Source organism: Podarcis melisellensis (genome assembly GCF_964234715.1).
Source record: "Podarcis melisellensis genome assembly, chromosome: 4".
Classification (NCBI taxonomy): domain Eukaryota; kingdom Metazoa; phylum Chordata; class Lepidosauria; order Squamata; family Lacertidae; genus Podarcis; species Podarcis melisellensis.
The window spans coordinates 80,862,192-80,888,666 of NC_138531.1; the positions used below are offsets into that span (position 1 = coordinate 80,862,192).

At 43.4% G+C, this 26,475-nt stretch overlaps 1 long non-coding RNA gene across 2 annotated transcripts; it reads right to left on the reverse strand.

The window, feature by feature from the left end:
• Nucleotides 1-1,648: 1,648 nt before the first annotated feature.
• On the reverse strand, nt 1,649-26,475 carry LOC309369001. 2 transcript variants are annotated; one of them, XR_014167995.1, is made up of 4 exons: nt 25,342-26,475; nt 17,977-18,254; nt 12,708-12,924; nt 10,140-11,075 (listed from the first exon to the last, which is right to left on the reverse strand). It is a non-coding gene; the product is annotated as an uncharacterized lncRNA (long non-coding RNA). The 2 variants fall into 2 exon arrangements; XR_014167994.1 differs by lacking the exons at nt 17,977-18,254; nt 25,342-26,475 and adding an exon at nt 1,649-1,805 and having other exon boundaries at nt 10,476-11,075; nt 12,708-14,624.

Genomic DNA, 26,475 nt, shown 5'->3' on the forward strand with positions numbered 1-26,475 from the left:
TACCCCTGCCCGTACGGGCCAGTCTTGACAGACTCTGGGGTTGTGCGCCCATCTCACTTAAGAGGCCAGGGGCCAGCGCTGTCCGGAGACACTTCCGGGTCACGTGGCCAGCGTGACATCGCTGCTCTGGCGAGCCAGAGCCACACACGGAAACGCCGTTTACCTTCCCGCTGGTAAGCGGTCCCTATTTATCTACTTGCACCCGGAGGTGCTTTCGAACTGCTAGGTTGGCAGGCGCTGGGACCGAGCAACGGGAGCGCACCCCGCCGCGGGGATTCGAACCGCCGACCTTTCGATCGGCAAGTCCTAGGCGCTGAGGCTTTAACCCACAGCGCCACCCGCGTCCCCACACGCGGTTGAACTGAAACCCCATAATTCCTGATCACTGGCCATCCTGGCTGGGGCTGATGAGTGTTGGAGTCCAACTAACCTCTTAGATAGGTCTTTGGTCTGACCCCACAGGGCTTTTACTATGTTCTTAAGCTTGCAGGGAATAATAAAAGCATAGTTATGTATGCTGCTGTCTGTCAATGTTGTTCCAAAATTCCCATTTGGCATTTCCATAGCTTTGAAAGGAATAATCTGATTTTCAAGAAGAACAATGACTACAGGTCCATGAGAATTTCTTTTACCAATTTTTCTTTCCCTTACCAAAGTCTTCAGCAATTTACCACACACACAGTGAGAGGTCTTCATTACATGATGTTACAATTAAGGAGAAAGCATCAAAGCATATTGTCACATTCGAGTAGAAAACAATGGCTTGTTCCAGAATGCATCTGTTTCACATTAAGGACAGATGTGAAATGTTGATAGAAAGCATCACTATCATCATTGGTGTTTTTACTTTCCTTCACTTTGTATCACTAAGGACCTGACTAGTTCAGACATCTTTCAATAAAATGGATTTTAATCCAATTAGTCAGAAATAGCTTGGCATTTGAAAAGCAAATGGCTACAGTTTCAGAACCCTTTTCATCACAAACATTTGGCCAAAGTCTTTTCAAATTCAGCTCCAAGACACATTTGCCAACAGTTGGTTCCAGAACTTCTGGCACAAAGATTTTCTCCCCCAGGGACCTAAGGGCATGGTGCCTCTGAACTCGGGCAGAGTACCTTTCCCTTGTAAAGGGCCTGTGTTTTCAAAAATAAATAAATCCTTCAGGAAACCTGAGATAGAATACACCCTGAATGAAGACTGTACCTCTTCAAGTTATATTTGAAATGCCACTAAGGGCACCTTGTTTTTGTTTGATTCTTATCAGATTCTGTTGGGGGAACTAGACATGAGCACACATTGCCCCATGTATGAGATAAGCCAACAGGTGCATGGTCAGCCAAACCAGTTGCTATGGCAATGAGCTAGTGCCATTTATATGAGTGATGAAAGCATGTCAGCTCATTAGTCAGTCAGTGAGTCGGTATGTGAGTTGGAGTCTGTGTTACGTCTTGAAGCTGGAGCAAAAGAGATACTATGTGCTTGTATATATCTGCATCTGTATCTGCAAAGCCTACAAGCTGTATGTCAATGTCCAGAACTGTATTTCTGAAGCCTTATCTTCTTCAGCAATAAACTATTTTGGACCTTAAGCTGCCTCTATGTGGTGACTGGAACTAGAGACAACTTCTCACTTCAGATTCCCAACAAAATTGTCTTTATTACTTCTTTTTAAGAAGTATGCTATGAAAGAATTTTATTTAAATTCCAACAGATTTGCTTCTTTTTAATGTTCATCTTATCTCAGCATTTTTCAGTTGTCCTTGATTCCATTCCATTGTCTGGACCACAGTCCTTTTTTCCAGATCTGTGAATGGCAATGGATGAATGAAATACGTTACAAGTTGAATTTCAGCTCATGCTAAAAGATAAGCCTGAGAATCCTTAAGCAAAACACTTTGGCATTACTGTCTTGTAGCTATCCTTGGGGAATTAGGTATTATAGAGTTCTTATAAGAAATATCCTGAACTGTACCACTTCAACTATTGTGCAGGTTGTAAAGGTAAAAGGTAAGGGAATGCGGGCGGTGCTGTGGTCTAAACCACAGAGCCTCTTGGGTTTGCCAATCAGAAAGTCAGCAGTTCAAATCCACTCAACGGTGGTGACATCCAGATGCTCTGTCCCAGCTTCTGCTAACCTAGCAGTTCAAAAGCACGCCAGTGCAAGTAGATAAATAGGTATCGCTATTTCTGTGTGCTCTGGCTTTCAGCATGGTGTCCGTTGCACCAGAACCGTTGCACCAGAACCAGTTTAGTCATGCTGGCCATATGACCCAGAAAGCTGTCTGTGGACAAACGCCAGCTTCCCTCGGCCTGAAGCAAGATGAGCACCACACCCCTTTGACTGGACTTAACCTTTACCTTTACCTTTGCAGGTTGTAATTTAGCTATCCCACAGATGTTGCCCTTCTGTGACACACCTCTTGGCAATTTAGACATACCAAACTATGCAAACAAATACATATTTTGAGAGAAAGTACACATTTAAATTGCATTTTGAAGGAAAATGCGCATTTAAATGCTACAATGAGAGGAACAGTTCAAAAAGGTGATCTGCGGGGGGGGGGGTGTGAAATAGAATGGAATTATGGCTAAAATGTGAACATAAAACAGACATGAAACAAGGAGATCCATCCACCCTAAACACATTTTCTTGAATACAGTGGTACCTTGGGTTAAGTACTTAATTCGTTCTGGAGGTCTGTTCTTAACCTGAAACCGTTCTTAACCTGAAGCACCACTTTAGCTAATGGGGCCTCCTGCTGCTGCTGCGCCGCCGGAGCCCGATTTCTGTTCTTATCCTGAAGCAAAGTTCTTAACCTGAAGCACTATTTCTGGGTTAGCGGAGTGTGTAACCTGAAGCGTCTGTAACCTGAAGCGTATGTAACATGAGGTACCACTGTAAAAGTAACATTGAATTGCATCTAAGCAAATGACCTTAGGGGGTCTTATAGCTTAATGATAATGTGGCAAGTGGCAACCTTTCAGCTTTACAGTTTGCTGAATTCGGGTGAACTCCTTAATGAACATAGCTGTACACCTTTTTGAGGCATTAATTAGAAAGAGATGATGCTCTCTCACACCAGCTGTTCCCCATTGAGGCCTTCTTTGCATGACTTATGGGCAAGTTATCATTATGGATCACTGCATCATTAAATTTTACGTTCCTTACGTTACCTCCCGGCAGCCAAGGCATATGAAAGTGCAGAAGAAACATGAGGAGATGAGTTTCTCAATTGCTGTAATAAAGTTTTACATCATTGCACCGAGACATGTTTTCCCCACATATGGGAATGGTTAAATTAAAATTGTAATGACTGGATCCAGAAAAGCCCTTTTAGGCCACAGAAAATTAGTTTAATCTGCAAATGTGATTTATGCCTGTCAAGAGACAAGCCTCACGATGAACAGTAAAACTAGATATAAAAAACAGGGTGTTTCCCCCCCTATTTGCTGTTCTTAATGGTACCTGCTTTTCTTCTCCAGGCAAATTTCCTAAGTGCTTCAGTAAATCTCAACTTGAGGCTTGCAAGACCAGGAGAATCCAATGTAGTGCCCTTCAGATTTTTTGGGACTACAACTCCCATCACCTCTGAGCACTGGCCATACATGTTGGGGCTGGTGGGAGTCAGAGTCCTAAACATCTGGAGGACACCATGTTGGCTCTCCCTGCCTTTGTTGTTGTTGTTTAGTCTTCCACTGCCTCCCACAGTTTGGTCAAACTCATGCTGGTAGCTTCGAGAACACTGTCCAACCATCTCGTCCTCTGTCATCCCCTTCTCCTTGTGCCCTCCATCTTTCCCAACATCAGGGACTTTTCCAGGGAGTCTTCTCTTCTCATGAGGTGGCCAAAGTATTGGAGCCTCAGCTTCAGGATCTCTCCTTCCAGTGAGTACTCAGGGCTGATTTCCTTAAGAATGGATAGGTTTGATCTTCTTGCAGTCCATGGGACTCTCAAGAGTCTCCTCCAGCACCGTAATTCAAAAGCATCAATTCTTCGGCGATCAGCCTTCTTGCTGGTCCAGCTCTCACTTCCATACATCACTACTGGGAAAACCATAGCTTTAACTATACGGACCTTTGTTGGCAAGGTGATGTCTCTGCTTTTTAAGATGCTGTCTCCTTGCCCTAGTTTCTTCTATATTTAGGAATATTAGGAGCATGATCATTAAGTTGTCAAGGGTGGGGAATCCTTTGCAGCCTAAGGGCTGTGTTCCCTTCTGGGCAACCTTCTGAGGATCACATGCCAGTGGTGGGCTGGGCCATTGGCAAAAGTGGGTGGAGCAACAAATGGAAATTTTATCTTTGTACGGTAGACTAGTTTTTACAACACATCCACAGGTCAAGGACACATTCCAGCCACACTTGGAATGCAAAGCAGGACCAGTGAATGGTGGAGTTTGGGGAGAAAGGGGCATGGCCTGGGACGAACAATGAGGACCATGCAGAGAGGCCCTGGGGCCTAGGGTTTCTCAACCTTGGTTTAAGTGATAGGTTAATCACCTAAAGTCTGGAACATGGTGTAGACTGAGAATTAAGGGGTCACTTGTTAAAGAGGGCGTGTCTGTCTGTCTATCTGTCTGTCTGTTTTGTTTTAGCAGCTTATTATTATTATTATTATTATTATTATTATTATTATTAACTGATAAGTGTAAATAGTCTCTATCCATATATTTAGTTCTCCTTCCCTCGTCTCCCATAGTATGACTGGTACATTACAGAGGGAGAAATCTAAGTGAGAAGAAGTAGATCAAGACAAAAGCATGGAAACCTGCTTTGGCCATGTCAGCCATGGGTTTTCCTCAGAGAGGACTAGTGCAAGTCTCCAACTAGTTGCATGAGAACTATTAGGCAGAGACTTGTCTGTACATCACAGCCCAGTTCTGGCTCTCTCCCAACACTGCCATGTGCTAATACCAGGCCTGCTCTTCAGACTTCTAGATGAGAGCTGATCAAGTTATATTCTCTGCCCCTATAAATACTTCTAAACAGAGACTGCTCTGTCCGGCCGTGGGCTTATCTTCTCTTTCTCTGCCCTCACCTCATTCCACTGCGATTGACCAAGTGGCTCAAGGGATAGAGCTCCAGCTTAGCTCCCGAAAGCCTTACAGTTAAAATGGGGATGAATGAATTCCATTCATTCCATTCTTCCTTTACAGCTCTTCTGATTCACTCTCCTATTCCCCCGTTTTGCACTCCAGTGTACTCCAATTTAACTTGGGGGATGCACACGTGGAATTAACCGGAAATATTTCTAATGATAATTCCTAGATTTGGAGCACAAACTATTGGCTGCAGTTTCCATTTCCTCCATCTCCTTTCTCCCTCTAAATTACTAGTGAGATCGGTGCATTGATAAATACTGGCAAAAAAAGAAAAGAAAGCCAATCTCAATGTACTTACTATTGTCATGTGCCCATATACTCATGCACACAATGTTAAAATGCCACATATACAAAGTATATTGATGCAACCATAGGTTTCCTCAAAGTTACCCTGCTACGCAGAAGCCTAAAGCTTATTATATAGAGTCTCAGTGAACAAGGTCACACCAGGTAATGTCGCAATCTGTAGTATCACATCAGGTAAAGGCAGATTCAGGAAACTGCAGCATGGTGCATTCAGGTTCAGGCAGACCATATCAGGACCATGGAAAGCTCCAAGGGAACTTGTATTAGCTCAAGAGCTTTTCTTTCCCCCTTTTTAGGCAATGTTGCCTCAGCAGAGAGTTGAAGCCTCCTGAAGCCTTCTAAATTTAGGCAAGTGCTCTTCTGCATTAGTCTCTGCCTCTCTGAACAAGCTGGCTATGTTCTTTAGTGGGTCTCTGCCTGATTCTGTATCTCCTGACTTCTTCAAGCTTGAAGAGATGGAAATTGTGCTGGGGACTGGTGGGGACATATCTTCCATCGGGGACGGCGTTGGTGAAAGTTCCTCCTGGTTGCAGCAGCCAGTGCCTCACCCCACTTTCAAGTCTTCCTTGGGTCCCTGGAGGGCCTGAGGCTTCATGGATCATGAGTAATGTGCACATTCATACCAATTCCTGCAGTTGCCATTCAACATAGGCAATTGCTATTCAACCACCATTGCATAGATTTTAAAACATTGTAAGTCTGATTCCAGTCCTTATGATTTCAGACAGAAGGATGAAAAAAAGTTATGAAAACATTTCTTATGGATCAGAAACCGGAAGGAAAGAAAACAAGCCCTTCCATGCAATGTGTTCCACTGTCTATAATTTCTCATTCCACAACTGTGATATTTTTTTCCAAGGACTGTCTTCAACTTCTTTTTACATAACAAGAGAAATAATTTCAGAATGGTGAAAAGGCACCAACACACACACACACACACACACACACACACACACACACACACACACACCGTTTGTCCTTTTATTTGCCCAAAGGCAAGTTTCTTTGCCTTCAGGAGGAAGGAAGCTGAGGTAGCAACACAGTGGACTTTTTTCAAGTGCCTTTGAGGCCTTTGTGTGTGTTCAGCTGGACACAAGTCTCAACCCTTTTCAGGGTGAATACAGAGATGCTCATGCATGGTTTCCCAGGACATAGTCTAAGTACATGATGCAGCTACCTTACAGGTTTGGGCCAGATCAGTTGCTAGATGGGGGAATCACCTGGAAACCCTATGTTCACTTCTCTGAGTCCCATGATGGAAGAAAAGTGGTATAAACATGTGCTAATAAAATAAAATAGCATGCCATGCACTTGCTCTAATTTCAATATGTTTGGACTGCACACAAAGCCTACAGAGCAAGGTTCTGTTGCAAAAAAAATAAATCCTAGTTTGTGGACCAGTTTCTCACATCCATCTTAAATTTAATCAATCAAATTAAACCCAGTCAGATGGACAGAGTACAAATAAATTATTATTATTATTATTATTATTATTATTATTATTATTATTATTATTATCTATTATGGCTGTGCGAGCACCTTTGGTAAGACCCAAATCAGCCACATTCAAGCTGCTTCAGGTCTTGGAGCAGAAGACTTAAGTGGCTACCTAGGCAGTTGCGACTGCAACCACTCTTCATCAACTGCAACTGCAGTTTCATCAAGGTGAAAGTTGTGTTATTGACTGCTAACCCATGAATGGAAGAACCTAGATCCAGCAAAGACTATTGTAAATGAATGTGTGGTGAGGATACGGTTTTCACTGATTCCCCATTCCCTTTGCAGACCCCTCTGTCTCCTCCCATGCTTTACTGGACAGATTCCTTAATTCCAGAGCAGATTGGGGTGTGGCAGGGACAGGAAGTTGCCAAGGTAAATGGCAGGAGTTTGGTGGGCTATTGAGAAAGGGTTGATGGGCCAGCTCTGTCCTATGAGCTAGTGGTCTCTCACCCCTTATGTAAATGGTACTCTTGCTTATCAGAACCCTGGCTATTTGGACTGAGCTTTTGTTTTGTGACTAAAGCATTCTTATTTTCATAGCTAGTGTCATGCACCATACATGAACAAGGCTTCCTTGCTCTCAGATGTATCCAAGAAGTAGTTGAGTTCCCCCCACCCCACCCCTGACAGCCACCACATATTCACAATAATCATATTCTTCAACTTTTGATTCAGGCTATTTCTATTATTTCAATTACAAGAACAGCTAATTTACAATGTAAAAAAATAAAAATAAAAATGCTTTGTTCACCATTCCTTCAAAATTTAGGCTTATAGTATTATGTTTCACTAAGACAGCTTGTGATTATAATGTAATAAGGAATGCATAAAGAAGGCATGCTATGCTCAGCCTGTCTTTGAAAGGAATTATGATGAAAGTGTTTTGTAAAGTTCCCAATAAATAAGATACCATGCTGAGTATGGTTTACCATACTTGTGAATTCGAGCTTTTCCAGGCCAATCCTGCTGTAATCCTACATGTGCCTCACAGCTGGTAGATGTGTTCCTCTGCATCGGCTGAAGTTCAGGAATTTTCCTTGGGTGGAGGGAAGAGGTACAAAAGAACTAATCTTCTGGGAACTAAAGTCACAATTGCTGGTGAAACTACCCTTTCCCTAGTAACAGTAACAAGATTATATTAAATAGTTACTGAACCATTTTCCAATTAACCAGGAAGGCCGAAAGGGTTGCCATATGCCCTTCATTTAATAGCATCATCAGAGCAGCTTTGTAGGAGCAAGGGATATGAATGCTATGAGTAATTTGCACATATATTAAGTCAGGAGTTTTTTGCCCCCTGAATCTTGAGAGATTTTCAAATGAAAAGGAGGAGGAGGGGTAAAGAAACGCTGTGTTATTAAAACACTACCCTCTGCAATGAATCTCAGCAGATACAATTTCATTTTCTTCCTAACGGCAGAGAAAAATCACAAGGTTAAAACAATAGCCATTAATTTTTTAGAAATATTCTAATGCTGGATTTGAACATGTAAGAGCTCAAACTGTATTAAAATATCCTGCAGCGATGACACACACCATTGAAGTGCGCGCACACATTATATACGGTTTTGGAGAGTCTCTTTTCATGAAACTGGGAGAGTTAGAACTGTATATAGCATGTGGATTGTTCAGCTTGAGATAATGGAGGCCCAATCGGCCATAAAGCTTTGTGGGTGACCTTGGGGCCATTGATTGTCCAAACAACTGGTATTCAGAAGCATACTGCATCCAATATCCTGGCTGAGGTTGGTGGGAGTTGCAGATCAATGACATAAGGAGAGCCACAGGTTCTTCATCCCTGCCTTTAGGTCACTTATAGATTTATATCCAACTTCTACATCATTTTTTTCACTATTGTCAAGAATGAAGCCAAGCAGGACACTGCCTATTTTGACTGTTTCATCTGAAGCAACATGAACTTGTGGTTCATTGGGATCCCACTCAACATGTGAGTGGAATTCATTTTTTTCATGGCACACACAGGTAGAGGCAGCAAGATGGCTACCCTTCTAGAAGCTTCCACCTGAAATGGCTTACTTCATATTGATTCATAAGGTTGGCCATGAAATTGGCATTGTGCTTGAAAGAGAAATTAAGACTTAAATGATAGCCATCAAATGACTACTACAAGTACTACTACTAATAATAATAATAGCAATATCAACAGCAACAGGTCTTCAGTGAAGTACTCCCACAGAGTACTCTTGTGCTCATGAGGGTGAAAAGAGCTAATTGAAAACCTCCACATAGGTACATTTTGATTTGGTGGGGTTTTTCCCCCTCCTTTGGATATGTGGAGCAGAGAGCAATAAAAACTTGGAAAAACCTACTGAAGGAGCCAACTTTCTTCTTTAACCCTTTGGCACTGAGGGAAGAGTGTCTGGAAATCTTGACTTCTAGTGTCAAATGTATCAAAACAAAACAAAAAATAGCTCACCACCTCCAAAACTTGGCAAAAAGGAATGGAGAACATAAAAGCTGTGAAAGTGAGTCTCACAAATATGTAGAAGGGCTTGAGACTGCAATTCCACACCACTTACACCCGAGAGCATGCCTCACAGAGCTCAGTGGGACTTAGTCACCCTGCATTTTTCATTTAACAAACTTCATATGCCGTTTACTAGAGCAAAAGACCTCTAAGACAAATTGCACTGTAATATTGTTACTCCCTCTTCCCCCTGGATTGTGTCCATTAGGGTGACTGGGCCACTGTCCCATAAGAGTAAAGCAAGTAATAACTTAAGAATAATAATGTCATTCTGCCCTCATCCAGGCCCACCTGCACGTATTGACTGGAACACTATGGAGGTCTCTGTGTTGAGTTCACAGATTCGTTCAGGCTTTAATGTGTTGCAGCTAGGGATGTAAGAAGTCACCCTTGCCTGTTCCACCCTGTATTCATCACATGCAACACTGTTTCTCTACCACTGCAGTTCATTTTCTACGAAAAACTACACTATTTGTTTCACTGTCCACTGTAGCAGAATTATATAACTCATATGATTTATGTAATTAATTATGCAAATTATATACATGATGTTGCCATTGTGTTATTCCACCCCATTCATTTAAATGCAAAGAAACACGATGCAAATGGGGTGTGCGATCAATTACATATCGTTTGCAGACTGAAAACAACAATAACAACAGATCATAGTCACTGGATTGTCTTCCGTTCCAGACATGAGGTGGATATTTGTTTGTTTGTTTGTTTGTTTGTTTGTTTGTTTGTTTGTTTGAATTTCTGTACTGCCCTTCATCCGAGGATCACAGGATGGTTTCAAATATAAACACAAAAAATACAAAGCATAGTAATGAACAAAACAATACCCACCACTTTAAAAGGCCATAGATGGTTTAACTAAGCGAAGATTAGCAATTTCTCCTCCCATTTACATTTTTATCAGACTTCTTCAATATTCCTAGTTGCAAGAAGTGTGAACTCAAAAATGGAAATGGGTAATGTGACCATATCAGTACTCCAACACTTGTTAAAGTTGTTCTGGTTAATTGTAACAAAACATTTAAAATGCTTACAAAATAATACAGTAACCACCGAAATTTACCTTAACCGAAAAGTTGCACTCTGGGTGAAAGCGGAAGTCTGGTGTGATGATGACTCATCAGAGGAAACCTGAGGTGCAGCTCTCAAAGTAGGTGAAGAAACTTGAGAAGTCAGAGATGGCTAGTATCAGCAGCAGTAGCAGAGAAGCTTTGCAATGATGAACAAGCTATAATCTCTCTCTCGGACCATGAATTCCATAAAGAACTTAAAGGACTGAGCCACATTGCTAGTTTGCAACATATTGCTTTGTTATATTGTCCATGCAATGTTTATATGTAAATAGTTTTAAGACTGTTCTACGGTAAAGCTTTGAAACTCATTCTTGACATGTAAAGCTCATACACAAGGCCCAGCTCAGGGATTCCACTGAACAACTTTAACAGTATCCTGAGCACAAGCATCAACAATGATAATGTGATTTGAAAACTGGGATAGCGGGTGCTAATAAAATGTTTAAAAATGCAGTCTTCTAGCTCATAGATGATTCAAAGTATTGTTGATGCCTTGATGGTGGGAACAAAATGAATTATTTTAAAATAGCTTTGAGATACATAGAATTCTTCTCTGTGCTTTGGAAGAAAATCACTGGAAGCCTCTAGACCTAGATGGCATGTGAGAACAAAACAAAACAAAACAAAAAAAACTAGGTTACAGCAATTGTGACTCTGTGATCTGCAGGTGTGTCCCAGGATCACAGACAGAGCAGCTGGAAGGTCAGGAAATTGCTAGTTGTGCTTTGGAACATACCATATAATAAATATGAACTAAAATGAAACCATCTCTTCCCTTTGAAAAAAAAATATCAAAAGCATTTGTTCAACCTCCTAATCAACAAATTGTATATTTGACCTGGAGTGAATTTTTAGCAATTGCACTCTTCCTTCAAATTATATTTCACTTAGAGAATTTATAGCACTGTTATATCTTTGATTTGTTTTCACCTCCCAGCCAAAATGAATCACTAAAATAGTTTTTGCAAACTGTAAACAAATGTTAAGCCATTTTTTTTCCTTTAAGAAATCCGTATGGAAAGTAAACTATGTATATAATTTGGCAATACACCCACCTGCAAAGAGTGTAGAAGATGAAGATAAAACTGAGCCTCCAAAACACACAGAATTCTTTTTTCTCTTTACCCTTTTACATTTTTGGAATTCCCAAAGAAGGGCTAAGGTGCCTCTTTTTCCTCTCCATTCTCTGCAGAATTGGAGGCAAATGTTGCAAGGCGTGAGCGGGGGACCCTAGAACCCAAGGCCACCAGACCTCCCTTATCTGGCCCTCAGAACTCCTCCTAAACCATGATACTCTCCCCAGCACATCCTTCAAAAGCATGACTCCACACCACACCTTGCTTGAAGGCTTTTGTCTAGCTATGATGTGTCCTTGGGCTGTGATTATCAATTAATTATATTTTTATAAAGCAGATTGGATACCTTCCAACATTTCTCAGATGAGAATAGGGATGTCCTATTCGAATCCCCGCGATAGGGTGAGCTCCCGTTGCTCGGTCCCAGCTCCTGCCAACCTAGCAGTTTGAAAGCACGCCAAAAAGTGCAAGTAGATAAATAGGTACCGCTCTGGCAGGAAGCTAAACGGCATTTCCGTGTGCTGCTCTGGTTTCAGTCTTCCATTGTGGCTTAGTCATGCTGGCCACATGACCTGGAAAAACTGTCTGCGGACAAATGCTGGCTCCCTTGGCCAGTAAAGCGAGATGAGAGCCGCAACCCCAGAGTCATCTATGACTGGACTTAACTGTCAGGGGTCCTTTACCTTTACCTTTTTATTCAATACTACTACTACTACTACTACTACTAATCTTATTATTTGCAAACTGCCCATCTAACTGGGTTGCCCCAGTCACGCGGGGTGGCTTTCAACATATATAAAAAACATAATACTGCCTTCAGATGTCTTCTAAAGGTTGTGTAGTTTCTTATCCCTTTGTCTCAGGGGTCACATAACTCCATGCCCTCCAACATTTCTCCAATGAAAATAGGGACATCCTAAGGAAAAGCAGGACATTCCGGGTTCAAATCAGAAATGGAGATGGCTTCTGTAAAACCAGGTCTGTCCTGGGAAGATAGGGAAACTTGGAAGGTGTGGCATTGCAGAAATCCAGCCTGGAGGTTATCAGTGCCTGGGCAACAGTGGTCAGGCTACCCCGGTCCAGAAATGGCCCCAGATGTCTTACGAGCCAAAGCTAGTGGAAGGCGCTCCTAGTCACTGAGGTCACCTGGCGCTCTGGCAATGAAAGTGGACCCAGGAGCACTCCCTGGCTACTCTCCCTCCTTGTGATTCCCAGGAGCTGGTTTTCAGACCATCCTGCCTCCAACAATTGTGGTCAAACGTAGCCATCATGGGTTAGCTGCCTTGTCTTCCATACCTCCGTTCTTAAAGGCCAGCTGCACTGCTGACTCAAGCTGTCAGTCATGGTTGCAGTCAGCCAGTCTCTGGGAAATAGAAGGAGCATAGTAAGAGTGGAGAAACAAAATCCCTCCTTTCCTGTTAAACGAGGTGAAGACATGGGGGGAACAATGCAAACATGAACATTTGTTCAGAACTTTGACGACTGTTAAGATCCTTACCTTAATCCTTCCAGTGGTCATGCCCATTAAGGATATGCAACACGTTGATCCTTTGCTTATGGGATTGTGGAGAGCAGGGGGGGCGGGGGGAGAATGAGGGAGGCCAGGGTTGGCATAAACGGATTCCAAGCAAATTTCAGCTAACTCAATATGTAGTTTTTATGAAGCGTGTTTGCTTTAAGTGGGTTGCAAAAAGCAGTGCTTTGTTTTAACAAATATGAGGGGGACCTGTTCAGCCAACTCTCTTTCTGCTCCTTCTCCAGCAGTCTACTTTTAACTCATGGTACAAGGCAGAATTGCATGGTCTCCAAGACCCCAGTGGGCTGTTTGGGCCTTCTCCTCCCCAAAGGGTTTTTTCCTAAATATTTTTTGTACTTTGGGACACATTTGGGATCCCCAGTAGATGCTTGTCTATTAGGGCAAATGGGGCACTGCCCCTCCAATTTCAATCTGCACCCCCTAGCCATTTACATCTGCTTGCCTTCTTGCAACCAGGCCAAGGGAGAGCCAGTGTGGTGTAGTGGTTAAGAGCGGTGGACTCGTAATCTGGTGAACCGGGTTCGCGTCTCCGCTCCTCCACATGCAGCTGCTGGGTGACCTTGGGCCAGTCACACTTCTCTGAAGTCCCTCAGCCCCACTCACCTCACAGAGTGTTTGTTGTGGGGGAGAAAGGGAAAGGAGAATGTTAGCCGCTTTGAGCCTCCTTCAGGCAGTGATAAAGCGAGATATCAAATCCAAATCCAAGGGGGAGTATGGGGACAAAATTAGAATTAGTTGGCTCTCCCTGTCAATGGCTCTTAGAAATAAATAGTTTCTAAATTTAACCCTCTCATGGCTACATCAACCCACCTGATAGGGTTTGGGCAGATCTTGGGCTTTCTTGCAACGTGGACCTGCAATCCAGAGAACCACTGGGTATGTATGCACCCTCTCAGGAGCTTTGTGAACCTTCTGTTTTTATTGCTCACCCATGATTACAAAAATGGGGTTGCAAGATACCTGGCAAGCTCGTGGGCTACCTTTTGCTTGGTGCGCCACACATTCCTAAGAGAAGCCTCTGTTCCCCTTTTCAGTAGTTCTCTTGGCAGAATCCAGCCATTCATACTCCAGTGAGATGGAGTTTATATCTTAGAAGGGAAGGATTTTGAAAGAAAGGCCATATTTGCAATGCAATTGAAGCAGATGAGATAGGAAGTGATTATGGCATGAATAGGGTATTCATGAAAGGCAGAGAAAAGGCAAAGACAAATTCCAGTAATTTTACTGGAGTGGTGACAGGTGGACTTACAGCTCAGGGAAATGAAAGAAGAGGGAGCCGGGTGCGGGGGATGGGGAGGAGAAAGTCTTGACTCTTCAATTTATGGATTCACCAACAAATTAAAAGGGCCAACTTGTGAGGAAAGTTACATTCAGGCCTGGCTAGATCAACATATTGATCTGCCATATATATATATATCCAGAACTTTAAGCATCAGATAAATAATAATAATCAAAATAATAATAATTTATTATTTATACCCTTCCCATCTGGCTGAGTTTCCCCAGCCACTCTGGGCTGCTTCTAATCGAGTGTTAAAAACAATACAGCATTAAATATTAAAAACTTCCCTAAACAGGGCTGCCTTCAGATGTCTTCTAAAAGTCTGACAGTAGTTTATTTCCTTGACATCAGATGGAATGGCGTTCCACAGGGTGGGTGCCACTACTTAGAAGGCCCTCTGTCTGGTTCCCTGTAACCTCACTTCTCGCAAAGCGTGTTCTCCAATAAATGAGAGCACGTGTTGCGGTGTGGGCCACCAGGCCAGACCTCTTGTTGCCAGGCAGGTTAATAGTTGTTGCCTGGCATTGTGATTGGATAACTGGGTTGCTGGGGCAAATTGTATGTTGCAAATTGGGTGGGTGGGACCATGGTCTTTAAATATTGGTGCACTCTGGTTTCTCTTTCTCTTTGCAGAGTGCATCGGATCACCCGCCCGCCCGCCCTCTTTTCCGGTTGATCTTGCTTTGCCTGTCATGGGGTCGTCTGCCTTGGCGCAGGGGCCTAGTAGGAATTTTGCCATTTGGTGATTGGCTGTGCCGTTTGGTTTTTGCCTACTACTCAGCAATTCGTCACAACTTGTAAGGTTGCGGTTAGGCATTGGTTATAATATGCTGGTGGTGGAGGGGTCAGGCTGGGCCTGCCCCTCCCATTGCGCTGAAGGGAATTCCGTTAAAGGAATCCTGGGGCTTGCCATGATTTCGTCCAATCCCTGTCATGGGACCAGGGCCGCCCAGTCCCTGTCATGGGAATCCTTGTCATAGGATCTGGGCCGGCAAGCTTTCGGGGAGCTGCTGGGGTGAGCGGCGTGGGTCTGACGCTTAGCTCAAATGACCCCCAGTTTGACTTTCTCTTCTACTGGCTACCGATCGGACCTCGGGATGTCAGTTCTGTCCCAGGCGGGGGGTCATAACCAATGTCTAAACAACTACTCACTGATTTTGTATTTTAATAAAGTTGTGGCCAAAATAGTGCCCCAAAACCAAAACTAAATTACGTGTTATGTGTGAAGTTATTTGAGGGGTGGCCTGGGGACCTACACACGCAATGAGGGAATCGCCAGAAGGCCCTGGGCGCTGGATTTCAGTGTCCGGGCTGAACGAAAGGTCAGCACCAAGTTAACAGGTTGAGTGGTATATTAACAGGTTGAGTGGTATATTTGATAAGCGAAACAGAAAGTGAGAACTTTGGGAGTGAGATTCTTCAGCCTAGGCTGAGAATGCTGCAGTTGCTTGAAGTTCTTCTACGACATGGTGATGAACAAGGGAGTGAGCCCAGAGTACCTGATCTCGCCACAGGTTTCTGTGACTATAATCCAGAGACCCCCTGCCTTTAAAGCATGAGGGACATGAGAAGCAGTTGGCAAATGCATGGGCAACAGCCACCCAACCTGTTTTTCTCTTCTGCAGGTTTTCTCCTAAGCCTGGGCCCCTAGTTCTTATCCTAACGGCCGCTCCCATTTGAATAGCCTGAACAGCAGCAAATTAGCAGAAATGCCTGTCTCTAGAAGATTGTGCTTCCTAGCACCAGCCACTGCTTCTAATTACATCACCATCTAATTATCTCCCAAAACAAACACCTCCCGTGTGTCTGACTGGCATTTGAAATGTGAATGATCTCAGCACCTTGTACAGCACATATTCCTCCCTTTCCAATCTCTTTTTTTAAAAAAAAAAAAAAACATAACTTGCATAAAACTTAGTCTGGAGAAAAGCTATAGGAACACTCAGAAAACACACCTACCTACCCCATTTTTACCAGCAAGTTTGTACCCCTCTTCAAGTCTTCAATATGTGAAGTAAGAAGGCCTTCCAAGTTTAAAATCAGCATAGAAATCCATTGGTAAATTAACAAATCAATACCTAAAACAAAAAAAATTCCTTCCAGTAGCACCTTAAAGACCAACTAAGTTAGTTCTTGGTATGAGCTTTCGTGTGCATGCACCTTTCGTGCACCTACTTAGCCCAAAGCTAAGTAGGTTGACATTTACACACTGCCAAAATGCACAAAATATACAGAAAAAACTTTCTGCCAATAAGAGCTGTTCAACAGTGGAACAGTCTCCCTCGGGAGGTGGTGGACTCTCCTTCCTCGGAGGTTTTAAAGCAGATGTTGGGCAGCCATCTGCTATGGATACTTTAGCTGAGGTTCCTGCATTGCAGGGTGTTAGACTAGATGACCCTTGGTCCTCTTCCAGCTCTAAGATTCTATGATTCTATGATCTCCCAAAAAGAGAGCGGCACACTGATTTGCATACAAATTGCATGCTAATTTATATTTATAGGTGCAAATTTTAAAATCACTGTACTTCTGATAATAATAATTTTAATTTAAATAGAAACGCACAAAAATCTCACCACAGTGGGGTAAATTGTGACCAATTGACCTGTAAGCAAGTGTTAAGCAAGTGATGTACGTTTGGGCAATATATATATATATATATATATATATATATATATATATATATCTTAATTTCACATGGACGCTTATAGGATCTGAACTGGTGGTGAGTGACCAGACTGTGGTATCTGTGAATAAAGGCGAATTCTACGCTGGGACCCATTTGGAAAGAAAATGGAAATAAAACTCCTTTATACAAATCTACGTAATGACTGCACTAGGAATACTGTGTACAATTCTGGTCACCTCACTTAAAATAGGAGATTCTAGAGTCAGAAAATGTTCAGAAAAGGGCAACCAAAATATTCAATGGGATAAAGTGACTCCCCTACAAGGAAATGATGTAAGATTTGGGACTTTCTTGTTTAAAGAAAGGTGGATATTGGGGAGGTGAGTGAGAGAGATGTGTAGAATTATGAATGTTGTGGAGAAAATGAATTTTACAAAATCTCCCTCTCACATAATATTGGGAACATCCAGTGAAGCTGAATGTCGGAAGATTCGGGATGGACAAAATTCTTCACACAGTGCCTAGTGACAGTAGTGGGGAAAGAGCTAGCGATAGTCACAAATTCGGATGGCTTTAAAGGAGGCTTAGACCATACCTGTGGTCCCAAGTGGCTCTCCAAGCTAGATCCTAGCCTCAGACTCTGAGCATACCAAAACAAGCTCCAGAATCCCTGATGTGGCACGAAGTGAACATTTCTTGCTGTGTATATTTGAGCGAAGCCGCAAATATCTAGAAACAGAGAGGAGGGACTGTATGTTCAAAGAAAATGCCTGGTGCAGAAGAAGTTTCAAATCATGGTTAGGTGGGCGGGGAGATGTTGCCTTGAGACATGACTGATGTTACACCTTATATGATGCCTATATTTTAACTGTTGACAATATAAAGGGGACTCAGCGGCATTACCTTATCCTGCCTAATGAATGTTATCGTGAGGAAAAGGTAAATCAGTAACAGCTAAGATCAAACGTACCTCTCTTCTTTTGAACACACAATGCCCTCATTTATATACATTTTCACATTCTGCCAGCTTTCCTCATTTGGACACAACAAATGAACCCACAAAAGGCTAGCACAAAAGGCCTTCGCATCTCCAAATGCCAAAGGACAGCTTGAAATAATGTCCTGAGTGGATTGTTGGGCTGACAAGCCACTGGACTCTCCATTAGCTGGGACCGTCCTTCCAGCTGTGACGTAAACTGTTGGTGTTGGCAGAAGCAGCAAAGGTCATCACACCTTCTCTTGTCTAGACTAAAGGAGAAAACAATTCTAGTAATATATTATTTGTTGTTCCTTGCCAGTTTATTCCTATAGAGACATATCGGGATTTTTGCTTTTTATTTGAGAAGATCAAGTACTTTATTATGGAAACTGGCTTCCATGCGCACATTCTGACTGGCATCTGATTTTTCACTTTCTGCATTGCTGAAGAATGTCACGAGGCCTCCAGAGACAGGCTGGGTTTTGATGAAATGCTCTTTTCTAAGCGAGGCTGCTTTGTAAAAGCAAATGAACCCAACACTTTCTATAGAACAGTTCCTTCCCTTCCCAAACCATTTCTTTTCTTCTTTTAGAGAACTACTCTCCACTTAAGCAGAAGGACAATTTACTTGTTCATATTTATTTATAACCCTCTTCAGGCATTCTGGAACAGTGTATAGTAAACACGTGGGGGTGGGAGCAAGTAGTGCTATTTTTCTAGAAAAAGAGGTGCTGGAACTCACCACAAACACCTCCCTTGTTCTCTTACAATGGCAACGGCGCCCACCTGAGAGGTGCCAGAACTGAGTATGATAGCTCTGGCCCTCCCAGTGGCGTAGCGTAGGGGGTCAGGGGGGGCCGGCCGCACCGGGCGCAACAACTGGGGGTTAGGGTTAGGGGGCGCAAATCCACGGGTTAGGGGGCACAAATTACTTGCCTTGCCCCGGGTGCTGACAACCCACGCTACGCCACTGGGCCCTCCTCTTTGTTTCTTTCATCCCCCTCAACCCCTGGAAGTTGGAGGGTGCCTGTGTGAAATAGGGAGCCTTCTAGAACCAGGGAGGCTCCCAGCACACGTTAGAACTCTGATGTTTCAAGTCAAGGAGGGCACAAGGTGGCCAAAGGAAGAGGACTCATTCCTACTGCCACCCCCCTTTGAGTGCTTACTGTACGAATTTCCAAAATGCTTGAAGAGAGCCAGTGTGATGTAGTGGTTAAGTGCGGTAGACTCGTAATCTGGTGAACTGGCTTCGCGTCTCCGCTCCTCCACATGCAGCTGCTGAGTGACCTTGGGCCAGTCACACTTCTCTGAAGTCTCTCAGCCCCACTCACCTCACAGAGTGTTTGTTGTGGGGGAGGAAGGGAAAGGAGAATGTTAGCCGCTTTGAGACTCCTTCAGGTAGTGATAAAGCGGGATATCAAATCCAAACTCTTCTTCTCCTCTATATTTATACAGACATTTGTATTCTGTCCTCCTAGTTCAGAACTGGTACTGCTACAGGTGCCACGTAATATTTCTTCTGCATTTGTAAGAAACCAGGGGTGTCATCTCCTGGGGGCTGAGTCCTTCTGCCTCCCCCCAATATTTGGCACAGATGTGAAGCAAGGAGCCGAGAACAGTGTGGCTTTAGCAGCCAGCTCCTTCTGCTGCTGCTGCCATGGAGGGAAAGGAGGGTCAGAGGAGTGTCCCACAAGTGGTGGCAGCAGGAGGAGGTGAAGTCCTAACGTAACATGCACAATATTGCCCCCTCCAATTGCCCTTGCAACATTGCCCTCCCCCATCATCCTCCATAAGAAATCAATATTTTAGTGTGGCAGCGCCCACACTTCGAAACTCTCTGCACCTTTGCTGTACTCTTCTTTTGAGCACCTGCAAAAACCTTTTGCCTTTCCAGACATTTAGTATGTTGGCATGTGTTTTAATCTGTTTTTTAGCTTATCGTTGATTTTAATTATTTTTAATGTTTTAAATAGCTGATTTTAACTGATTTTTTTCTGATAAATTCATTATTTTATCATTTTTGTAAAGCGCTCTGAGGATTTGGGTTGTTTTTTTACAATTAAGCAGTATATAAATTCTGTGAACTAGAGCTTATGCAACATTCAGGACAGTCAATGATTAAAACCAACTATAAAAGACAATAAAAATTCTCAAAATCTAAGAAAAACAGAGGAGATGTTTTATTCAATTCTGAAAATGGACAAAAGAGGGGAGGACCTTGTAAATGCAGGTGGTCCCTCTCACTTTGCTGTTCCAATTTATTTGAAGGACCTCAATGTGTATGAATAATCTGCAGTCTGAGAAAGTGTTCGCTCTTTGTCGTACCCTCAGCCACAATCCATAATTAATAATGATAGAATTACATCACTGCAGCTGTTGATGTAGTAGAAAATCTAAATCTGGGCCTGTTGAAGGAGTTGGCAGCGGGGGCATTTTTTTACAGAGATCCTTCTTTTGCTACCTATCCAGCCAATTTTGGAGAACAGCATTGGATGGTGCTGTTATCTAAAACGTATTTATACTGCCTTTCAGAGCAAAAGGGCTTCTCAAGGCAGTATAGAAGTAAAAGCAAAAATGCAAGAAAAAATATACAATATATAATTGAGCACAACAGTAGCATAAAATGTAATGGGGGGAATTAGAGCACCGTGAGCTGTTGCCTGCTTCTCACGTGGGGTTGGCAGGGCATTGTGAACTGTTGCATGAGAGGGACACAACAGGCATGTGCCCTGCCAGCCCCATGCCACTTTTGTGAATCTTGCAAAGCGGTTCTGGGCTCGCAGGGCACCGTGAGTGGGCCGGCAGGACTTCCCATTGCACAGCTGGGCAGGCACCACAGCATGGCCCCACTTGGCTCCAGTGGACGGGGTTCGCTCTGGCAGCTTGCCCCGCCCTCACAGTGCACCCCACCCCATGGTCCCAGTGTGCCCATCCTGGGCACCAGCAAGAAACTTCCCTCCACTGCATTAGATCTGTGTGCACCCCAAATGACAAGATGAAATTGAATGATTTGGGGAAGGTTCTCACACTTCTGAGTTGGATAGTCCAAGGCATCACTAGGCAGATCAGGGACTCACTCAGCTTCCAAGAGGCTCTATGGTCTCAGCTGTAAAAAAAAAACACCCTATGGCGGTTCATCCTGACCCTCTCCCCCCGCGGACTGTGAAAACGTTTATATAATTTAGCAGAGTTTAAATGATCCCGTTTGAGTTAATGCAGCGACAAGCGGGTTGCTAACTTGTTTGAGTCCTGTCAATAATTATACCTTCCTGGCTGATAATCCCTTTCTGTCCCTCTTAAAGAAAACACACATGAATCTGAATCATATTAACATAAACTACTTTACTATCAGGGACGCGGGTGGCGCTGTGGTCTACACCACAGAGCCTAGGGCTTGCTGATCAGAAGGTTGGTGGTTCAGATCTCCGCGATGGGGTGAGCTCCCGTTCCTTAGTCTCTGCTCCTGCCAACCTAGCAGTTCGAAAGCACGTCAAGTGCAAGTAGATAAATAGTTACCACTCCAGCGGGAAGGTAAACGGCATTTCCGTGCGCTGCTCTGGTTCGCCAGGAGCAGCTTAGTCATGCTGGCCACATGACCCAGAAGTTGTATGCCGGCTCCCTTGGCCAATAAAGCGAGATGAGCGCTGCAACCCCAGAGTCATCCGTGACTGGACGTAACGGTCAGGGGTCCCTTTACCTTTACTTTACTATCAGATTCATTCAGGTTTACAGAGTTGTTCCTGAATGCAGGCTTAGGTTACATAATAGATAAACTATATGCTAGATAGTAGTCAGTCATGAGAAGACTGCATCTGAGCAGTTACCAGTTAACACTCCTTGCAGCAACCAACTGACGAAACTGCCTGCCACATAGAGGCAGTTAGTCCTCTCAGTATGTTGGACTTGACTGACAGCTTTATATCCCACATGCAAGAGAAATTAAACCAAGCTAACTGTGGAAATGTCCAGAGTTTGAGAGGAAAGCTGTGGAAAGAGGAGGGAACATTTCCTTTTCATGTGCAGGTCTAGCTTTCAATCACAGTGAATTATTTTCCCAGGGCACTCCAATTACAATGATTTGAGGGGGGAATTAAAAACCATATTTGTTTTCCACATGGATTTGGGGTGTGTGTCATAGGTGCCTTAGTGACAGAACCACTGCAGCTATCATTCTGAAATCTGGTAGCCTTTGTCGCTTTATGGATGAGGCAGTTGGATGTGGCCAAAGCTCAGTTGTGTAGGAACTGCCAAATCCAGTGTATGAGAAAACATTCCTTCTTCATCCCTTGCTCTCGCCAGCTGTTCTTCAAGGTTTTCGTCTTCAACTCTAGGAGAAATATTAGTCACCTCTGCAAACATACGTGGGCTGGGATATAGAGTGTAGGCTCATTTGCTTTCAATCAGCAAGCACTATATTGGGAAGATTCATCATTGTTGACCAAGAGAGGAGAAGCCAAGATGTCCCTTTTGTTTATTTAACCTAGAATCCTTCCTCAGAGAGAAGATGTCAGTATTTGGTCCATGCATTTGCCGAACCCTAGACAGCATCTTAAAAAGCAGAGACATCACCTTGTCAACAAAGGTCTGTATAGTTAAAGCCATGGTTTCCCCAGTAGTGATGTATGGAAGTGAGAGCTGGACCATAAAGAAGGCTGATCGCCGAAGAATTGATGCTTTTGAATTATGGTGTTGGAGGAGACTCTTGAGAGTCCCATTGTAGCCTTATGAGGCTTTGCCCTCGAGTGGGAAAAATATTGCGCCTGGGAAAGGGAAGTGGGAGTCAACAGACACTCAAGGAATAGTTTCGGAGAAAAGGCTTTTATTTCTACCACCCATGAACTGGTAGAAGGAGCAAGTGTGATAAGTCACAAAAAGCACGCACAAAGTTCACAGTCATGTGCACAAGCATATATATCCCTTTCCAGTTCCCTCCTCCTTTCTCCTCCCTCAGGAGTCCTCTGAGCATGAACAGAAAGCAGCTTTGGGACTATTGGACTCTTGGCACCCTTCCCAGGAAAGGGGTTTCAGAGTGTTCAGATATGTTTCAATCTCTTGTGGTTCTGTCATGGTTCCCGGACAGAAAGTAAGTTGCTATGTGGTTCTTTAGCAAGGCCAGAAGGCATCAGAAAGGCCTGAGAAACAATGGACTGTGTTCCCTACCTTTGTTGCAATCTTTTTAGTTACAGCAAGCGGAATGTTTCTGATGCTTAGCTGCTGAGAAAATGATTTTGAAAAGCTTTGAGCCTGCTTTGGTGGGGGGTGACTTCGGGCCTAGGTGAGGTCACCTGTCCTCACCTTCCTTCACCATGGACTGCAAGAAGATCAAACCTCTTCATTCTTAAGGAAATCAGCCCTGAGTGCTCACTGGAAGGACAGATTGTGAAGCTGAGGCTCCAATACTTTGGCCACCTCATGAGAAGAGAAGACTCCCTGGAAAAGACCCTGATGTTGGGGAAAATTGAGGGCACAAGGAGAAGTGGACGACAGAGGACGAGATGGTTGGACAGTGTTCTCGAAGCTACAAACATGAGTCTGACCAAACTGCGGGAGGCCGTGGAAGACAGGAGTGCCTGGCGTGCTCTGGCCCATGGGGTCACGAAGAGTCGGACACGACTAAACGACTAAACAACAACAACAACAATTTGCCGAACCTTTTCTTCCTTTCTTTTCCAATTTAATATGGCCTTTAATTACAGTAATGCTTTATTATTATTGCTTATTTGTTTGTTTACTTATTTATTTATTTATTTTGCCACATCTTCATACTTCATGAGCTTTACAAGGTCACTGTGAGTTAGAGCCACAATAAGCAAACAGTGAGGTCAGACAGTTTGCAAAAAAAAAAGAGAGAGAAAGTTCATTTGCAAAAGCCCTACCCTTTCCTGGACATAATGACATGTTTTGTTGCTGGGGTGAGGGGTGAGAGAAAAATACCACAAGCCTGACTTTTTCACATATAGTGGCAACATTAGGAGATAAATGCAACTGCCAGAGCAGCAGGAGAAGTACTGTACATGGAACAAACTTTTGTTTTGTTTTTCTTTTCCTCTTTTATATGAGATCCGTAGCAACGGTGGTATACAGGAGTTTTTCTTGCTCTAATGTTTTTTCGGTGCGGCAGGTTACATGAGGTGATCCAAATAATTCAGCAAGCTGCGCACCACGGAGGAGGCAAGCCACATATAGGCTCTCACTTGCTTGCGTGTGCTGGCAATTGGTAGCGCACTGCTTTTACCTCAGTGGTTTATCCTTTTCCCTTCAAGCTCATGCAACTTTCATGAATATTTGGGGTGCACGTTCAGTTACAAGGTGTACTATTTACAGAATTTGTGGCCAAAATAAAGGGATGGGAATAGGTTGGCAGGTATCCTCCCCCCCACCCCCAGGATTTCTGCTCCGTCTTCTGGCACATCTTTGCTTCCTCCAAGAGCAGCAAAAACAGGATTTCTCCTGCTCTGGAGGTTAGAACCTCAACTGATGGCTTCAAGTTATAAGAAAGGAGATTCCGACTAAACATCAGAAAGAACGTTCTGAACAGAACTGTTTGACATTGGAATGGACTCCCTTGGCAGGTTGTGGACTCGAGTTTGGATGGCCATCTTGTCAGGATCTCATCCTACTCTCGAGTAGGACCCTGGCAAAGACACATGCCTGACTGGCATGTTCCCTCCCTCCTGGTCGATCGGGAGCTTCAAAAGCTTTCTTCTGCCCAAACATCACAGCGACCGATGCCAACAGACATCGGCACACTTAGGGATCCGCAAAGTCTTTGCAGCTTGTGTAACAGACCTCAGCAACTCAGCATTTTAGCTAATCTACTTTATTTACATATAAACACACATAGAGCACTAAAACATGGCTCCCTCTCTCTCTAGCACCAGACAGCAAAGAGAATGAACAAAGGACAATAGTCCTACTTCATGGAGCACAGTAACACAAACATCCTGTCTCTGTCACTTCCCACTCTGTGGAGTCAGAACATACACTATCATGTGAAAGACAACAATCCCATGACTGCAATCACAGAGCAGGAATGCTAACACATCTGTCATGGATGCTTTAGTGAAGATTCCTGCATTGCAGGGGGTTGGACTAGATGAGCCTTGGGGTCCCTTCTAACTCTCCAATTCTACTGTATTTTACTAGCACACTGCTATGAAATGTCATATGATTAGCAGTTTCCAAATGACTAAATAAAGCAATAATAATATTCAATATCAGCATGCTAAGCTCAATGCTTTTACACCTTGTATTGGCCTAAAACACCTTTCCACAGCGAGCAAAACTTAATTCTGCAATATATAAAACCCAAGCAACGTGATTACAGGACCACATAACATCTGTCATACCACTCACCTATTCATCTTCAGTTATGCCTGTCAACACCTGCCAACAACGTCCTTTTGCAGTTCTTACCTGGAACAAATAGATTGATGTCAGTATAGAAGAATGAATGCCTGTATATCTAACACAAAGGAGCAGCTCACCAGGTGGAGCAGAGATGCTACACTAGCTTCTTGGTAGGAAAGTCACTGTCGCTTACCGGGGGGGGGGGGTCAAGGTAGCAAGGAGGCTGGTACATTGCAAATGCCCTGGAAGGGAGTGCCAGATTGCCTGTGCCAATGTGTTTGCACTGCACTGGCCTCCTTATCCCTCCCTTTCCTAGTAAACAACATTGGGCCTCCTGCTGGGAAGCTAGCATACCATCTCCAGCTCTCCACGTCTGTTCAGTAGCAGAACATTGAAATCTCCCAGGGCATTCTGATGCTCAACTGGAAATCAACAATCTTTGGGTGGCTGGATGGAAATTCAAAGGGAGACTGTAGCACTGAATTAAGATTTGTGACACTAGGCCCTATCAGCAAATTTGATTTCCCAGCATTTGTTTTACTTTACTTAAAATCATTTATATACCACTTAATATTCCCTCCAAAAAATCTCTTGGCGGTGTACAATATGTAAATATGATTAAAACGTTAAAGGAAAATCGACAGCATAACCTTAAATCAGTAAAACAGGTATATAAAAACACATGACAGCATACTAGAGTGAATAAAACAGAATTTCAGAAGATTCAAACATGTAAAATGAGTTCCGATTTCTTACAGGTCAGGGAAAACCTCAGCAAAAAGATATTTCTTTACACCTGAAGCAGCTGTAGGCTGTTGCTTCCCACACGTTGTAGAGGGAAGCATTCCTTCCACAAGTGCAGCAGCAGAACATGCCTGTTTTCATGTTACCGCTCTGTGATATTCTGTATAGTGTGGGTCCACATGGAGAATTTCCTCAGATGATCCAAGTGATCTTTCAGGAACTCAGGACTCAGTTAAAATCAAGGTTTTCCTGTCCATTACAAGTGTTAAATTAATCTAGGAAGACAGCAACAATTACTGCAGTTGTGAATGGCGTAAAGATACCTCTTGCATTTCATGACTTTTTGGCCCCACTCTTTATATTTTTTATTAATACTGCAGTGTGTAGCTTTAGATG